Source organism: Erinaceus europaeus, chromosome 1, assembly GCF_950295315.1.
Source record: "Erinaceus europaeus chromosome 1, mEriEur2.1, whole genome shotgun sequence".
Classification (NCBI taxonomy): domain Eukaryota; kingdom Metazoa; phylum Chordata; class Mammalia; order Eulipotyphla; family Erinaceidae; genus Erinaceus; species Erinaceus europaeus.
The window spans coordinates 18710632-18728490 of NC_080162.1; the positions used below are offsets into that span (position 1 = coordinate 18710632).

A 17859-nucleotide genomic window follows, 5' to 3' on the forward strand; every position below is an offset into this window, starting at 1 on the left:
GCTGTAACTATTTCTCTGTACCAAAAAGGTACGAGTTCAATTAAAGGCCACACTGTCCAGAGTTGAGTGATGGACAAAGAGAAAGGTTTTTACCCCGTGCAGTGAGCTGGCAACCAACCTGTTTTTAGATATAAAGAAATTGAAGTGCAAGCACATAAAGCTAAGATTTGAAGCCCGTTCTGACTCCGCACCTGTTTTATTGTTACTGAAAATTAATCTCCTATCTGAATGAGAACTTTCCTCTGAGCAGATATGATGCTTATTTCAATATAAGAAAACCCCAATTGCTCTGTTACGTAGCTATGTCTATACCACAAATCATTTTGTCTATTCATAAATTTCTTTAAACACCAAAAATCTGATTTTTTTTTCCTCAATGAGTTTGACATCTGTTACTAAATGCTTCCTTTAGTATTATCAGAGATTCATCATTCTGGACTGATTTTTTTTTTTCAGATAGAGAAAGACAACACAGCACCAAATCTTCCTCCAGCACAGGGAGGGGCAGGTTTGAACCTGGGTTACTAGCTTGGCAAAACAGGCACAATATCCAAGTAAATTATTTTACTAGTTGGCCCATTTTTTCAAATTGATTTATGTCATTCATCTATGTGTAAATGAAATATGAATGAAACCATCTGGTAACTGTTCCTAAGCTCTCTGTTCACTTACTGTTATTACCTCTACTTCCATCCACCTTGCTCCATAGGTTGCAGGGTATTGTTTCATTGATTTGCCCAGTCGCCTATCATTTTAACCTAACATTTTCTAAATTCTTATAACAATCCTATAAGATAAATATTATTTACTCATATTATAGATAGGACAACTGAAACTTAATGGTACTCTCTAGAATACAGAATAGGGAGAAATGGTGGGTGAGGGGTAGATAACATAATGGTCAAGCAAAAGCCTCTCAATACCTGAGGCTCTGATATCCCAGGTTCAATCCCCTGCACTACCATAAGCCAGAGTTGAGCAGTGCTCTGGTAATAAATAAATAAACAAACAAACTGGAGTGTTTCTTATTCATGAAACCAAAATGTTAATTATTCGCTTTCATTCCTTTTTTCTAATCTTTAAATGCAATATATTTTAAAATTAAAATGGAATTATTTTGAAATACTATTTTGAATCCTATTATGGGAAAATTTTAACACTACACATTCTCTAGAGGTCAGACAATAGTGATATAGAGGTGGATATAGTTTATAAGCTCGTCTAATCTAGTTTGACTAAGCAATTTATGGTCTTAAGAGAGTCCACACTCAAACCCAATCCTAAAATCACAATGATATTAATCTTTAATGGACAGATGTGTCTAGGTCTGTTTACATAAATAGAACATACATCAGGAAAAGACTCGGTAACCTTAAAGAATTGGCTGATTTGCCTCTTATCCTAGATCCTGACTTTCAGCAGGTTGGTATGATATGGAATACGAGTCAATGTTTTCATGCATGCTGAGTCCATTTCCTCACCCCAAATATTTGAAAGCACAAGAAAGGTGCAGAAATCATTACAGACACCATTGAAGGGGTCCACAGCAGTGTCATGAAAACTTACAGGAACAGAAGTCTGTTAAAATTCGAAATGAAAGGAATACTTCTTATAGCTGAAACTATGCAGGAAACAAACCTTCCCAGGTGCTCACAAGAGAGTTCAAAAAGTGACAGATGTTACTTTTAAACCAAAGCCAAGAGATGCCACTTTAACACAGCCCACGAGGAGACACAGTCACGTCTTCAGAGGGCAAAGACAAAAACAGCACATCTGAACTATCCAGAAAATAATCTTTTGTAAGCTGCAAGAGCCTTGAAAATGATTCCGGCTATGCTTTTTTGTTTTTCTTTTGATGATACCATGTCTAGAGAGGTTAATACTCGTCCAGGATGAGCGAGTAAAACTCTGACAGTCAATGTCCTTGAATTCAAGCCATTCTTTCTCCATGTCTTCTATCCTACCCTAATACTTCTAAGCTGCTTTGATTTGTTTCATTTATTTTAGTTTATTTTGCTTGTGTTCTGAGGGATACTTAGAAAAACAATTGTGACATAGCACCAATGACTGAAATTTTTCTTCAGAAACTAGGAATTGTTTTCAGAGAATGCTCTCTGGGTTAAAGCATTTAAATACCTGATAGCTAAACAGAGAATATTTGATTAAGTATTTATGGGGTCCTTTCACCTACTTCCTACTTCACTTCCTTAAATCACTGTAAACCTAACCCTGTCAGATAAAGTAAGGACTACAAAATCTGGAGAAGAGCAAGAGACCGGTACACTCTAATGACGGACTATTTGGTCAACAGAAGGCCACCCCATCATCCAGGGCCCTAGTCAGGGAATCCTAGGATCCCCACATAGATATGACGAGCCTAGACCTCTAACAGACCCCTCTCTACACCATCACTGGTCATCTCCATCAGGAACAACATCCTCAACCCTCTTGTGGGCCTCTACAGGACATTGTCCTCGATGTAGAATAACAGTGGTAGAAATTGCCCCACTCTCCTAAGGGAGGCTGAGTCAACATATTCTGCCACTCAAGGAAGACTGGTCCTGAAATGAGTGTAGCTTAGAATGTTCCCAGCTATGACCATGTGAACTCAGGCTGACAGGGATGCAGAGGTTACACCTGCATATTTACACCTGCATATTCATATTTAGCTCCTGTGCTAAATATGAATAGACATGGGGCCTGGGTCAAATCGAAGGGGTTAACAGTTAATGGATTTATATACTTTTCTCATATTTGGGAGCTACTCTCTGCGCTGATCCAGCTTTCTGGTCCTGTGCCCAACTCTGACAAAATCCTCCCAGACAAAACTTTTATCCCACCTGCACATTAGCTTTCCAGCCCAGGGAAAAATTGGTAAAGTCACAGGTCTATCGGAATATAAGCTAAAATAGACTTCCTAGTTTCTTCCAATATGAAGACCCCAAATTGCATCTGCTCTATACTTACCATTAGGTTCCTGATTATTAAACACTTTGTTCTGCTCTATATCTTAATGCTTTTCAGCCACCAGGTTGCAGACGCTACCATGATGCCTAACCTAACTTCTCTGCAGACCACTTCACCAATGTGTCCTGGAACCCCATGTCCTTAGACCCCTACCCCACTAGGAAAAGAAAAAAACAAGCCTGGGATATGGACTGACCTACTAATGCCTATGTCTAGCAGAGAAGCAAAAAAAAAGTAGGGGTCTTTAAAAAACACCCCGCAGAGATATGTAGCCCCTCCTATACTATGTGAGGAATGAGCAAAAAGCTGCTGGCTATAAAATAATAAGAGCAACCTGTCAACACCCATGTTCAGCGGGGAAGCAATTACAGAAGCCAAACCTTCCACCTTCTGCATCCCATAATGATCCTGGGTCCTTACTCCCAGAGGCTTAAAGGATAGGAAAGCTAACAGGGGATGGGATGGGATACAGAGTTCTGGCGGTGGAAATTGTGTGGAGTTGTTCCCCTCTTATCCTATGGTTTTGTCAATGTTTCCTTTTTATAAATATAAATAAATAAATAAAATATAATATGAGAATTTTCATCAGCATGTAATTATGCTGAAGTCTTGATATTCTACTTCCATTCAAAACTGAGAAATACATTTTTGCTATTTCTAAGCCACCACCCTGGGTTATTTTTGTTAGAACATCACAAATGAATTAAGACAGATAGAAAAAAAAAATCCTTTCTTTTCTTTTCTTCTCCGGTCTTATACTTCTGACCCCTAAGTTTATCTATACCCCAATCAAAAGCAGCAAGAGCAGAATGGACCCCTTTGAATCACTTCATGAAGTTTAGTCTCTGGGCCTCAGGTGGCGATGAAGAAAGTATATGACGCATGGCAAAGAGCAGGTACTAAGCACAGTAGCTATACTTTTTTTTTTAAATCACTTACTCTTACTAAACTTCAAAGCTATGTTTTGACAAGTTAATAATTCAGAGGCCAGCCAAACAGTGCACTTAGGCAGTGTGTTGTTTTGCCATGTATGCAACCCAGGTTCGAGCCTGGCCTCCACTGCATTGAAGAAAGCTGTGGTCACTCTCTAGCTTTCTGGTCTCTGGGTTAAGGAAAGAAGAATTGAGGTTGTATAACATCTAACATTTATCTTTTGGATAGTTTCTGAGAGTTTAATGAAAGTGAAAGGAGACAAATGCTATAATTGATCCAATTGATTTACTTGAAGCAGGTAGATAGAACAACTTAATTTATTTTGGTTAACATAATCCCTTTCACTTTCTTGAAAAAAAAATCCTGTTTACCTCAAGATTATATAGAAAAGCTTCTGAAAACATTTAAAAAACAGAGTTAAACCTAGTGTACAGAAGGCTGAACTTTTTGTATGATAGTTCTGTTATTGTGGAATTTTTATTTTAAAAAAATCATAATAGAGGGCTGGGTGGTAGCACAGTGGAATGACTTAAGGATTCAGGTTCGAGCCCCCAGCTCCCCATCTGCAGGGCGGTTGCTTCACAAGCGGTGAAGCAGATCTGCAGGTATCTATCTTTCTCTCCCCCTCTCTGTCTTCCCCTCCTCTCTTGATTGCTCTCTGTCCTATCCAACAACAGCTAACAACAATAACAATAACAACTACAACAAGGGCAACAAAACGGGAAAAATAGCCTCCAGGAGCAGGGGATTCATATTGCTGGCACAGAGCCCCAGCGTTAACCCTAGAGGCAAAAACACTATATTTCACTAGCAGACAAATTCAGGATGAGTACAGAAAAACTGAACTAAGTAATTAAAAATAAAAAGAAGAAAGAAAAAGAAAAAAATTAAAAATAGCACGTAGCTCAGATTATTAGCTCTTTGTCACAGATATGCAGCAAGCTTCAGAATTTTCATGTTTCTCAGGCCAAAGAATTCCATAAACAAGTAAGCAAACCCTGTTGTTTTATTAAATGCTTTCAGAAAACAAAAGCAAAGAAAGCTTTCATTCAGCCAGAACCAGAACATAATACCCAGAGCCAATATCACATTGAAATTTCAGCAGAAAAGCCAAATTTGACAAAGGAACTCTCTTTATCCAACTACCTTTGGTGAAAACTTTCCTACTCGTAATTTTTATATTCCTTCCTTTTTGGACTTTCAAAACATGGGTGTTCAAACAAGGGGGGAGTGGAATTAAGATAAGGAAGGATAAAAATTGGTATGTAAAATGTAATTTCAAGACACAGAATTAAAGAGATAGGAAGTTCTTAAAAATGACCTTTATAAGCCAGCTGTCATTGAATTTATCCTAGTAGTTCCGATGCTGTTTGGAGATAGGTTGAGATGAATTATCTTCCCCTTGTGGCCTTTTAACAGACCTTCTCTCTTAATTACACACAGCACTACTGAACAGGTCCTGCTGAGCACTAGTGTCCACAGGATATATGTTGAAAAAATCATAATTGCCATGTTCAGCCTGCTGCTATTACACCCGCAGGCTAAGGGCAAGGACTTACAGCAGGCGTCAGCTCAGTGTCCTAACGCAGCAGATTCATCTTTTTGACAAACTTTTATTCTTTCCAAAGCTTCCTCTTTATGGAATTGCACATTTCCAAATCTATAGTGATAATGGTGGCATTCTCAGAGAAAACTTCCAGAAAATCCAAGAGCTGTCTGAATGACTTTTTAGGGAATTCTTCCAACTAGATTCAAGATAGGATTTCTATTCTATATATATTATCCCTTTTGTTAACCTTGTTTGTTAACCTTTTTTATTGTTGTTGTAGTTATTATTGTTGTTGTTATTGATATCGTCATTGTTAGATAGAACAGAAAGAAATGGAGAGAGGAGGGGAAGATAGAGAGGGGGAGAGAAAGATAGACACCTGCAGACCTGCTTCACCGCCTGTGAAGTGACTCCCCTGTTCATACCACCTGCGCTTAACCCGCTGTGCTACCGCCTGACTCCCAGGACTTCTATTCTTATTTCTATTTCACCTTCATGCTCAGTAGGGATATCAATATCTTTCTTAAGCTCATTATTTTATTAAGAGGAGTCAGGATTATCATGCTTTCCACTTTCATTGCAATTGAATCAAAAGGATAAAAACACTGAATGACTGAGAGTTCATTTCCCAGAGTTCTGTTTGTCCCCTCCTCCACTATTTGGCTATTTGCAAGAGCTTAGGAAGGAGGACACTTACCTCTCTGAGACATCTGGAAAATGAAGTGCTTTAAACATATGGCCTCTATAGCTCCTTCTGGGTCTCACACATTTTAACCCTATTTACCACCCTGTCCTCCACTCAGGTCTTCTATTTACAATGTTATTGAATTTATTTTCCACTCCTCGCATACTGCAATATACTTTTCCATATTTGCTTGCTAGAACAACACTGAACCCTGACTTTTGGTGAAGTCAGGAATGAAACTTGAGACTTCATGTAAGACCTATACATCACTGTTGCATAAGCTTCCTGGCCCAAAAGCCTCTAATATATTGAGCTTTTTCTAATTATTATACTAAACCCATTTTTCCTTGTCTAACTTCACTTTTTGTACTCTATCCATCCTGAAACTCAAGAGTAAAACATTTTTCAGATATTCACAAACTATGATCCTTCTTACTTCCATCTTCTATCAAGGTCAAATGGTCATGTTCCCAATCATGGCTAAATTTGGGAAGGTAGGGAGAATGTTCCCAATCATGGCTAAATTTGGGAAGGTAGAGAGATACCAGGTACTCATAGCACAGTGAAGAGAGATTTGGCTGCTGGTGGGAGTGTTGTGAAGACACTTGTCATTGGGAAATAGGGATCTGTACTCATGGATCAATAAATATCCTATAAACCATTATCTCCCCCCATAAAACCTTGAGGAAAAAATTCTTCACATCTACATTTCTTTGTCAAAATTTCACTTAGCTAAGTTTGCAGCATCTGAAGACTAGTTTTTACTTAGTTTATAATTGTTGCCTTTTTCCCCAAATGTCATCAAAGCAGACATTAAGATTCATGAGTTAATCCTCCTAGTCATTTGGCAACCTTTGGTTTCCAGGCTTGAACCTGGGCTATACAGAGAGCTAAGTAGGCACACTATCCAGGTGAGCTATTTGCCAACCCTAGGAAGCATTTTGTGTTTGTTTGTTTTTAATTAAGGGGTTAATGGTTTATACTATCGCCTTTAACACACAGGCACAACCTCTCACATCCCCTCGAAAGATTTCTGAGAGACACTAGCTCTCTCAGCCCTTAGAATGCATTTTACTTACCTCTAGCAGACTCCTTAAATTTGTCTCTTGTTTCCTATAGTTCTCATAACTTTACTATCTAGTGAAGTGATTCACATAGTCATTTCCATAATGAAAATGCTTAAAATTTAAAACACAGATGCTCAGTTTAAATTATGTCATATTAACATAAAAAACACCTCAAATCCTCTGCAAAAATAATGGAACATCTCTGCATTTGCACACCACTTCAAGCCAGTTCCAGTTTTCCTCATAAGTTCAACTAGAAACCCAGCTATCAGATCAGATGTTGTATGGAAACTATTCATTAAGTTTGATTGGATTTTTCAACTTGACTCTTTTAAAAACCTACAGCAAAACAGAAGTAGTTACAAACTTCAAAATATTTTAAGGCGTAACAGTCATTACCAACTGGAGTTATCTTTTCATGTAAAAATACTATTTCCACTTATAAATGTGTGTAAGTTAAGAAGAAAGAAAGGAAGGAAGAAGGAAGGAAGGAGGGAAGGGAGAAAGGAAAGAAAGAAAGAAAGAAAGATAGATAGATAGATAGATAGATAGATAGATAGATAGAAAGAAAGAAGAATAAAGTTATCAAAAAAAAAAAAAAGCACTCAGGGTCTCTGGAGTCTCTGGATGCCACAGAACAAGTTTTCATTTGAGTCTCAGGATTGAGAAGTAGACTTCATCACACCAATAGTGGTGAGAGAAAAGGGGGTTTTATCCAGTGCTTCCCATGCGGGCACCATGTGGTTCTGGCAAAATATCTCCTGCATTTGTGCCTCTAAATCTTCTGCCTGTGTCTACCTTCTAAATCTCCAAATCTCTTGCTTAGGCTTACTGTCCCTCTATATACTGGGTCTAAGTGCATTTAGCTGCGTCAAGTATAAACATTTTATGAGTGTACATAATCACAAAATATTAAAGGTATTAATCTTCAATTCAAGTGATTGTATCAGATTCTATTTCTACTCTGCAAATCCTGACCTGACCCAAAGAAAGTAGGCATAATTCAGGAATATCAGGTAAGACAGGCTTTGTGTTAGCCTGCAGGCCTGTTGACCCTTATCTGTGCTTATGGCCAAAATACCCTTAGGGGCTAGAGACAGATACAGAGATAACAAAGAATTTCTGACATGTCTGGTATAATGCATAACTCTTAATAATTAAGAAAAATAGTTTAGCAGAGAAATAAAAGATTAATTCAAGAGTCTAACAAGAAATAAGGAGTTTTCCAACATAATGTCTTATATTTTTATAAACCTATTTAATGTTTGACATTTATAAAAATTATTGGAAAGTTCATTACATTTTGCAAACAGTACTCAAAGCATGAAATTTGAAATCACAAATTTATCTTATATTTTTCTTTTCTTTTCTTATTTTTCTTTAATTTTTACCAGACCACTGTTCAGTTCTGGCTTATGGTATTGCTGGAGTCTCAGGCATGAAAGTCTTTTTGCATAATGGTATAACCATTGTGCAAACTATTATGCTACACCATGATCACCATCAAAATCTATATTTCATCCATTACATATAAGTCAGTCTGTCTATCATTCCTATTCTGAAATACTTGGCCCTCTGGCAACAACCATTCTGTTGTCAATATCTAAATGTTTGTATTTATTTTGTTTTCTTGATTTAAATCCTTTATTCAAATGTCACATGTAAGTGAGATCATACAATATTTCTTTTTCTACATTTGCCTTAGTATAATAATGTCATAAGAGTATAATTACTCCCCCGGCTCCCCACCTTCAGGGGAGTCGCTTTACTGGTGGTGAAGCAGGTCTGCAGGTATCTCTCCTCCTTCTGTTCCCCCCTCTCCATTTTTCTCTGTCCTATCCAACAACAATGACATCAATCACAACAACAATAATAACTACAATAATAAAACAACAAGGGCAACAAAAGGGAATAAATAAATAAATATTTTTTAATTCCATAATAAAAAGACTATAATTAGCATAATAATTATAGTATAACATAATAGCCATTAGTATAATAAGGTCTATCCATTGTGTCACAAATGTTGTTATTGTCTTACCATTCTGTGTGTGTGTGTGTGTGTGTGTGTGTGTGTTTGTGTGTGTCTATGTGTGTTTAGCCAGGACCTCATTCTCCTGAGTCAACTTTTTGATTCTTCTTTTTATTTCAGGTAGAGAGATAGGGTGGCAGTGCGTTTGCCACAATATATCTTCCTTTAGTTCCATAATAGTCCCATGTGATAATAGGACTTGACCCTGAGTCTTGGTCATGGCAAGGCATGTACCCTACACAATGAGCTAGATTCTGACTCAGACACTTGTCATTTTTTATAGTAATATTGTTTGACTTGTTTCCTTTGTCATTTAGGTCAAATTCACAATGACACAGCTAAAGTAGATAATAAAAGCTATATATTTCATTTCTTTTTTTTTAACATCAAAGTATTGTAACAATTTTTTCCCCTTGAAGAGTTTCACTGAGGCTTCATACCTATGAAATTCCACTACTCCTGGAAAACTCCTGTTTCTTTCAGGTAGAAAGTGAAAGACAGAGAAGAGAAACCAAAGATCAGCTCCACCACTCCTGCAAGTTCCCCTTAGCATGACACTCTTAAGAGGTGGCCTGAGGCTTGAACTGGGGGCCTCTCACATGGTAAAGTATGTATTCTACAAGGTGATCTATATCTATGCCCCTCCCAGGAGTGATACTTCTTATTATCAAAAGCTCTTTTGGAGGTCCAGCAACATAACTTACCTGAACGGGTGTCTGCTTTGTCATACACAAGACTCAGGTCCAACTGCACCAGGAAAATCATCTCTTGTATTATGCTATTCTCTCTCTCTTTCTGCATCTATTTCTATTTTTTAATGTTTTCAGTTTACTGTAGGGGGGGGGCGTAACGGGTTATAGTGTACTCTCTAACACACAGGCACAGCTTCTTGTCTCAGAGACATACCCGGAACCCAGTGTTCTTTCATCCTGTCTTTTTCCTTCTCCCCAAAGTCCTTTGCTTTGGTGCAATTTGCTACCCCCAGTTCAAGTTTCACCTTATGTCCTTCATTCTTAAGTTCCACCTATAAGTGAGATCATTCAATACTGGTCTTTTTCTGTCAGGTTGGTTTTTTTTTTTTTTTAAAGAATTTTATTTATTTATTTTATTTATTTATTCCCTCTTGTTGCCCTTGTTGTTTTATTGCTGTAGTTATTGTTGTTGTTATAGATGTCATTGTTGTTAGATAGGACAGAGAGAAATGGAGAGAGGAGGGGAAGACAGAGAGGGGAAGAGAGACACTTGCAGACCTGCTTCACCGCTTGTGAAGCAACTCCCCTACAGGTGGGGAGCCAGGGTTCAAACTGGGATTCTTACACCTGTCCTTACGCTTTGCGCCTCCTGCACTTAACCCACTGCGCTACCGCCTGACTCCCTTTTTCTTTCAGGTTTATCTCACTCTAGAACCTCATCGTTTTAAACAGCTGTATACTACTCCATTGTGCACCTGTACCACAACTTTCCTAGCCACTCACCTGTTGTTGGGCATCTGGGTTGCTACCAAGTCTGGACTATTACAAACTGTGCTGCTTGCTATGAATGTAAATGCTCAAGGTCTTTTTGAATAGGTGTTTTTGTTTCTCCTGGGTAAATCCCTAGAAGAATCGCTGGGTCATAAGGTAGTTACATTTCTAGAGTCCTGTTAAACCTCCAGACTGTTGTCCATAGGGGTCAAACCACCTTCTTTTCCCATCAGCAATGTAAGGGAGTCCCTTTCCCCACACCGCCCCTCCAGCAGTTGGTGTTTCTGTCTTTTCTAATGTGTGGCATTCTCACCAGTGTAGAGTGTTGTCTTATTGCTGTTAGTATGCACGTGTCCTTGATCATCAATGACTTTGGGCAGTTTATTATGTCTGTTTTCCATTTGGATATTTTATGATCAAACCAAATACTGAGGGAGAAATATGGAATTGGGTGATATAGGATTTGGGATGGATAGCTAATTTTTAAAAAATATTATTTTGTGAGATCATGCAGAATTGGCCTTCCTCTTTCTGGCTTGTTTCACTCAGCATGATGCCTATAACTGAATGATCTCATTCATAGGTAAAACTTAAGAATAAAGGACAGTAAGGAGGACACAAGAAGAAAATTGTACTTCATGTCGCCTTGCACCAATTAGACTCTGGAAAAGGGAAAGGGATAGGATGAAGGGATCTCAGGGCACTGGGGTGTTGCTTAGACACCAGCAAAAGTGAGATGAGAGGCTGTGTTTATGTGTTAAAGACTGTACTGTAGACCAGTAACCTCCCTTAATAAAATAAACACTTTATGAGTGTCATTAGGAAAGGAAAATAGTGGGCTAGGAATGGGACAGTGTCCCTGAAGGGTAGAAAATGGGAAGGAGCTATACAAAACCTGATAATGATGCTAAACTGGAATGATTCTTTTGTTTTTAAAGAGTTATGTATTGGGGCCGGGTGGTGGCGCACCTGGTTGAGTTTACGTGTTACAATGCACAAGTGCTAGGGTTCAAGCCACTGGTCTCCACCTGCAGGGGGAAAGCCTCACAAGTGGTGAAGCAGGGCTGCAGGTCTCTCTCTCTCTCTCTCTCCCCCTCTCCCTCTCCCTCTCCCTCTCCCTCTCTCTCTCTCTCTCTCTCTCTTTCTCTTCTCCATTTTCCTCTCAAATTCTGGCTGTCTCTATCCAATGAATAAATAGATAATATATTTTTTAAAGATTTATATATTTATTTATGAGAGAAGTGGAGAGAGAACTAGGACATTACTCCAGAGCAAGCCAGTCAGGGATCAAACTTAGGACGTCATGGTTGAGAGTCCAATGCTTTATTCACTACATCACCTCCCAGGCCTACTGACTGATTGATTGACTGATTCATTGATCAGTCAAGCTTATGATAGGTGCCGGGGTTGAACTCTTTTTGCAGAAGACTATGCTGTCTCTCCTGCCAAAACCACATCTCTCCTGTGGTTTGTATCTTTTTGCTAAGGAATACATATTAATTTTATAGAATCATTTTTGAGGAAAGTAAATTAATAAAAAATAAAATATTAGTTAATTTACATTGGTATAATTATAACAATAAAAACATTGGGATATTAATATGTATTGTTTTATGAAATGTTTCTTAGCAATATCTTGCAGCAAGTCTGAAAACTACCATCAGCCTTAAAATTTGTGAACATTAAAAACACGATATTTTACATTTTGTTGGGGATTAATGCTTTACAGTTACAGTTGCTGACATGTGGGTACCATTCCTCTTCTCCCTGTGACAGATGTCTGCAAACCATTCTCACCCTCAACATGGGGTCTTTTCCATCAGGACACCAACCTTCTTCTCCAATTCATTCCCTTCCCTCCTTCCCCAGTCTTTTGTTTTGGCACAATAGGGTAAAAACAAAGCTCACGTTTCATTTTATACTCTTCTCTATGTCCTTGATTCTTAAACATTCTGTCTCTGAGTGAGATCATCTGGTATCCAGCCTTTTCTTTTTGGCTTACCTCTTTATAATGTAATTCCTTCAAGTTAATGAATTACACTACAGTTATTGCACACAGGTACTATCCTCATCTCCCCATAATAAGTATCTGCTCTTTAACTTTTTAATCACTTATTGGGAAAGCCTACTGCTCGTATTCATTGTGGTAGGAACACACAGTTCTAGTTGCCAATACTACATCATGCCCTGTAAATGAGTTAATGCTAATTTAAAATTCATGTCGAAAATGAAACAGTTGGTATTACTAATATTATAGAAATAACAAAAACATCACATTTATTAAATTTAAAAATATTTTATAATTATATATTATATATAATTTTCTAATTATAGAAAGAATAAACCCTTTGAAATAGGCATGGTTTTGAATTTTTTTCATTTTTGAGCTATGCAATATTGAAAAACCATTTACAAATCTAGGCCTTAGTTGTTTATCTGTAATATGAAATATGTAATCAGTAAATCTTCTTGATATACTGATTACATATTTACAAATAGATGTACAAAGTACCTGAAAGCTTGAGAACCATGTTATACACTGTAGTCTTCTTTTGCTTTCCATATTCAAATGAGTGAACAGTAAAATTGTTCAAGGAGACAAGAAAACAGGACCAGAAGGACTAGAGTCATGCTAGCTGCAAGTCACCTCAAGTGTTAGAGATGCTTACTGGGTTCAGCCTAACACTGACACTTCTCACCAAAAATGTTATTTAGGTTTCTTTCCACAGGAAGGCTTAAATGGTAATTCAGAAAAACATTGGTTTGTCAGAAAAGTCATGACATATATGTTCTATGTTTTTCTGTGTAAATATATGTTCTATGTTTTTCTGTGTAAATATGTGTCATGGCTCTTCAGACAGCCCAATATACCTCATGTTAGGAGATCAAATGGCGGAGGAAATGAAAAAAGGTAAGTCTGCACAGGATTTTGGCTAAAAAGCAAATTCACCTCAATTTCAAGATTTTATTACTCAATATGCTTTTGGCTAAAAAGCAAATTCACCTCAATTTCAAGATTTTATTACTCAATATGCTTTATCAAAATACAGTAGTTGATCTTTACTCACAGACATTTTACAAGAAAACTGTCATATTGTTTTTGGAATCAGTAAAAAGATTCTTCACTTTCATTAAACATTAATGAAGTATAAAAATGCTACACTAGGGCTGGGGATATAGCATAATGTTTATGCAAAATGCTTTCATATCTGAGCTGCTGAGACCCCAGGTTCTATCCCTAGCACCAACATAAACCAGAGCTAAGCAATGTTCCAGTATCTAATATCTGTCATCTATCTATCTATCTATCTATCTATCTATCTATCTATCTATCTATCTATCTATCATGTATCATATATCTAATCTATCACCTATCTACCCATCTATCATCTATGTCTGCATCTCTCTCCTTAAAATAAATATTTTTAAATGCTACACTAGAGAATAAGTGTTATGCTTTTATACTTTTCAACTAGATTCCTGAAGTACTGAGGAAAAATAAGTAGAAGCATAGATATCTTTATTAATCACTCTACATTGTTTCTCATACCTTTAAAAACTAGCACAAAGATATTATTTAGGGAAAAGATAAAGAAAATAAATAATCTGTTCATCAACCAAGGGAAAGTGTAAACTTCTCAAATTAGGAACTAGTATTCATATTTCCTACAGGAGTGTGGCTCATCAAGCCTTCTGTGCTATGACAACTTATTTAAGATGCCTATATCTAGTTTTCTTCATGTGTAAGGTAGAGACAATGGTTATAGTTTCATTGTATTGGTAGATGAAATACTAAATCAATGGCCATGCAATTAAGCCAATAACATCCCCATTTTAATAATTGGCATCAGCAAGGAAAACAATTATGTAAAAATGATATAAAACTCTGTTGTCAGAATTTAAATGAAATGTTCTTCTCAAACAATATTCTAGTAAATTAAACTAAATTTTCAAGTAAACGTAGTCTTATTTTGGCTGCCACCCAAGTCTGCAGAATCAAATAAACATCTTACCTCCTACCTTCCTTCAGGTATTGTGAGTCTGTTCTTGGGGTTAACGTGTAAAATTATTTCTAACAATTTTTCATATGCAAAATTTTACCTTCATATTACTAATACATTGATGTTCTTTGTGTGGTGCAATGACAAATACGTATATTTTATTTCATTGTTTTTAAAACAACCAAATGTGATATGATTATTACTTTAGAGATATCGCACAAAACTGCATTTTGCAGAACAATGGTTTTGTTAAAGTTTTTTCTCAGCAAATACCTCAAATACAAAAAATAAAAAAGCAAGCCATGAGACTCAACGTATCTTTCTTTTTTCTTCTTTTTTTTTAAATATTTATTTATTCTCTTTTGTTGCCCTTTTTTTTAAAAAATATTTATTTTATTTATTTATTCCCTTTTGTTGCCCTTGTTGTTTTATTGTTGTAGTTATTATTGTTGTTGTCACTGTTGGATAGGACAGAGAGAAATGGAGAGAAGAGGGGAAGACAGAGAGGAGGAGAGAAAGATAGACACCTGCAGACCGCCTGTGAAGCGACTCCCCTGCAGGTGGGGAGCTGGGGTTCGAACCGGGATCCTTATGCCGGTCCTTGTGCTTTGCGCCACCTGCGCTTAACCTGCTGTGCTACAGCCCGACTTCCTCAACGTATCTTTCTTAAACTTCTCAGTTATACTTATGCATCAACTGCGACCTATAATTAATTTTTAGAGAAAAGTAAGTTTAAATTATTAAAAACCACCAATACCAAAAAAGTGACTCTTCCCTAGAAACTAACAGAAGAATAAAATCCTAACAATTTCAAGATGATCATTGACCATGTATTTACAACTTGGTAGGAGAAATAAAAGGAATATAAATCAGTATATGCTCATACTCATATCTCTGCATTACCTCAAATAAAGCCGCTTAGTAGTCTTTCTAAGACATGTCTTGTAGTTTTTCTTATATTTTCCTTAACTTATTCCATATTTCCAACTCACATAAACATAATAAGGATAACAGGAATATTTTATATTTGAAAATGTTACCTAATCACACGGGTATAACTTTTAAGTATAAATTCCAAGAGCAAAAAGAAAGAGTAGGTATAACACTGAACTTGGTGTTGTGTTTTACAATTAGGTAGTTATTAACAACAGGAGAAGTTGGCAGTTCTTGTACTGAACAAAGGGGATAGAAAATGTGTTTCTCTTTCTATAATCAAGCTTTTTATTTATTGGATAGAGACAGAGAGAAATTGAGAGGGTAGAGGGAGAAAGACACCTGCAGCACTGCTTCATCACTTGTGAAGCTTCCTCCACTGCAGGTGGGAATCAGGGGTTTGAACCCAGATCCTTGTGCATTGTAACACATACACTTAACCAGAAGTGCCACTGCCTGACCTCTACAATGCAAACTTTTTATACCTTTGTATCTGCATATATATGCAGTAGCTAAGATATGAGCATGATATTTCTTCATTTGCTAGTAATTACAGTATGAAAAATAAAGTATTACTAATATGAGACCCACTGTTCCATTAAAATACACATCACAAATTATAATAAATCATCAAAATATTCCACCAGATTAGGTAAATTAGAAAATAACACAATAAGCACAGCAGGATTTCAGTCATTATCTGCTTTTCCACCCTCAAATACTTTTAACTCCTTTGAGAAGTACAAACACACACACACACACACACACACACACACACACACACACACACACACACACAATATGTAGCACATGACTGTGAAGCCAGTCCATTAAAAATCACTTTCCCAGACAAAATAAAACTGACAATTCATTTAAATTAAGATTGTATGATAAAGACTCTAAGAATGTTCTAATGTGAGCCATAAGGTTAGTTTATGTATCAGCAATGCATACAGTCATTCTTGTAGCTTTAATTGTTCCTATTCTCATGTAGCACCTAGAAACAGTCCCACTTAGAGAATATTATCTATATGACTGAACATATGAAGTCCTAATCATGATGGAGTTTGCCCCTTCAAAAGCTCAATACAACAGTACTGAGTAGTCAATAGATTCTCTGAAGGAAGGAAACTACTGTGCTCCTGAATAATAATTAAATGTGTTTCAAACACTATGACTCAGTGTGTTTAAACATTTAAGGCTGCTCTCTGATAAATAGTTTTTAAAATATCTATTGAATTATTTTTACACTCTTTATATGAAAAGATGAGTCTGCATTAAGAAAATACTGAGAATATAACATTAATATAAAGAACAAGACTTTACTAAGGAAACTGGTATGATACTGTGATCATCAAGTTACCATTTAAAGGCAGTTCTTTGCCCCATGACTGCTGAAGCTGAAAGATGCAATCTGTTCCCTGAAAAAAAAAATGCCAATAAAGCCCACAGGATTTATTGGAATCATTCAAGATCACAGCACCATCTCCATTGTCATCAAATAAGATTAGTGTGTCACTATGGATTCTGCTATGGTTTGAAAAATCTCTCTACCTGTTTGTGAAATAAAACCGAGTCAATCTGATTCTAAGATCTAGCTAATAAGGAACAACTAAAACATCTAAAAGTATATATATTTATGAACAATTTGAGTAAAGAAGTATGTGTGTGTATATACACATATTTATTTGTGTACACACATATATTTATGCATATATATTAGTTTGACTAAAGGAAAATGAATATTAAAATATAACCAAAAGAAATCTTATTATATTTTTGGAAACAAAGTATGGAGGGACTTAAGATATCTTTAAACAAAGGTTTTAAAAGACTGTGAGTCCAGGTGTTTCCCCAGTGCTTAGAACAGTACTTCACACAATAAGGGTGTTCAATACATATTCATGTAAAGAGGAATGAATGGAACAAAAGGCTACACATTGGACTATCAATGTAAGTCAGCAGCATCATATTAGTTCTAGTACATACATTTTTGCCACTATTTAGACTCATAATTACTAGTGATTGACAGGATTGTAAGATGGTAGACTATAGTTCCACACTTCACCCAACATCAAAGTTCTTTGCCCCCATACTCCCAAGGATGACAACCATAGTTTTCACAGAGCCTGAGAGACAGTTTATTTATTTCTGGTTTTTGTTTGTTTGTTTTGTTTTCCTTTCTCATCTCAGTTATTTCAGTGCTCTAGATTCCATGTGGGAATGAAA

General features: G+C 36.6%; 2 protein-coding genes and 1 pseudogene across 3 annotated transcripts in view; 2 read left to right on the forward strand and 1 right to left on the reverse strand.

Moving 5' to 3' along the window:
* Window positions 1-17859, reverse strand: part of CTNNA3 (catenin alpha 3) — a 1573756-nt gene that overhangs the window by 1001230 nt on the left and 554667 nt on the right. The gene's annotated exons all lie outside the window — the stretch shown is intronic.
* LRRTM3 (leucine rich repeat transmembrane neuronal 3) overlaps window positions 1-17859 on the forward strand; it is a 219837-nt gene that overhangs the window by 22882 nt on the left and 179096 nt on the right. The window lies entirely within an intron of this gene.
* The window catches only part of LOC132542095 (uncharacterized), an 87605-nt pseudogene that overhangs the window by 10832 nt on the left and 58914 nt on the right, over window positions 1-17859 (forward strand).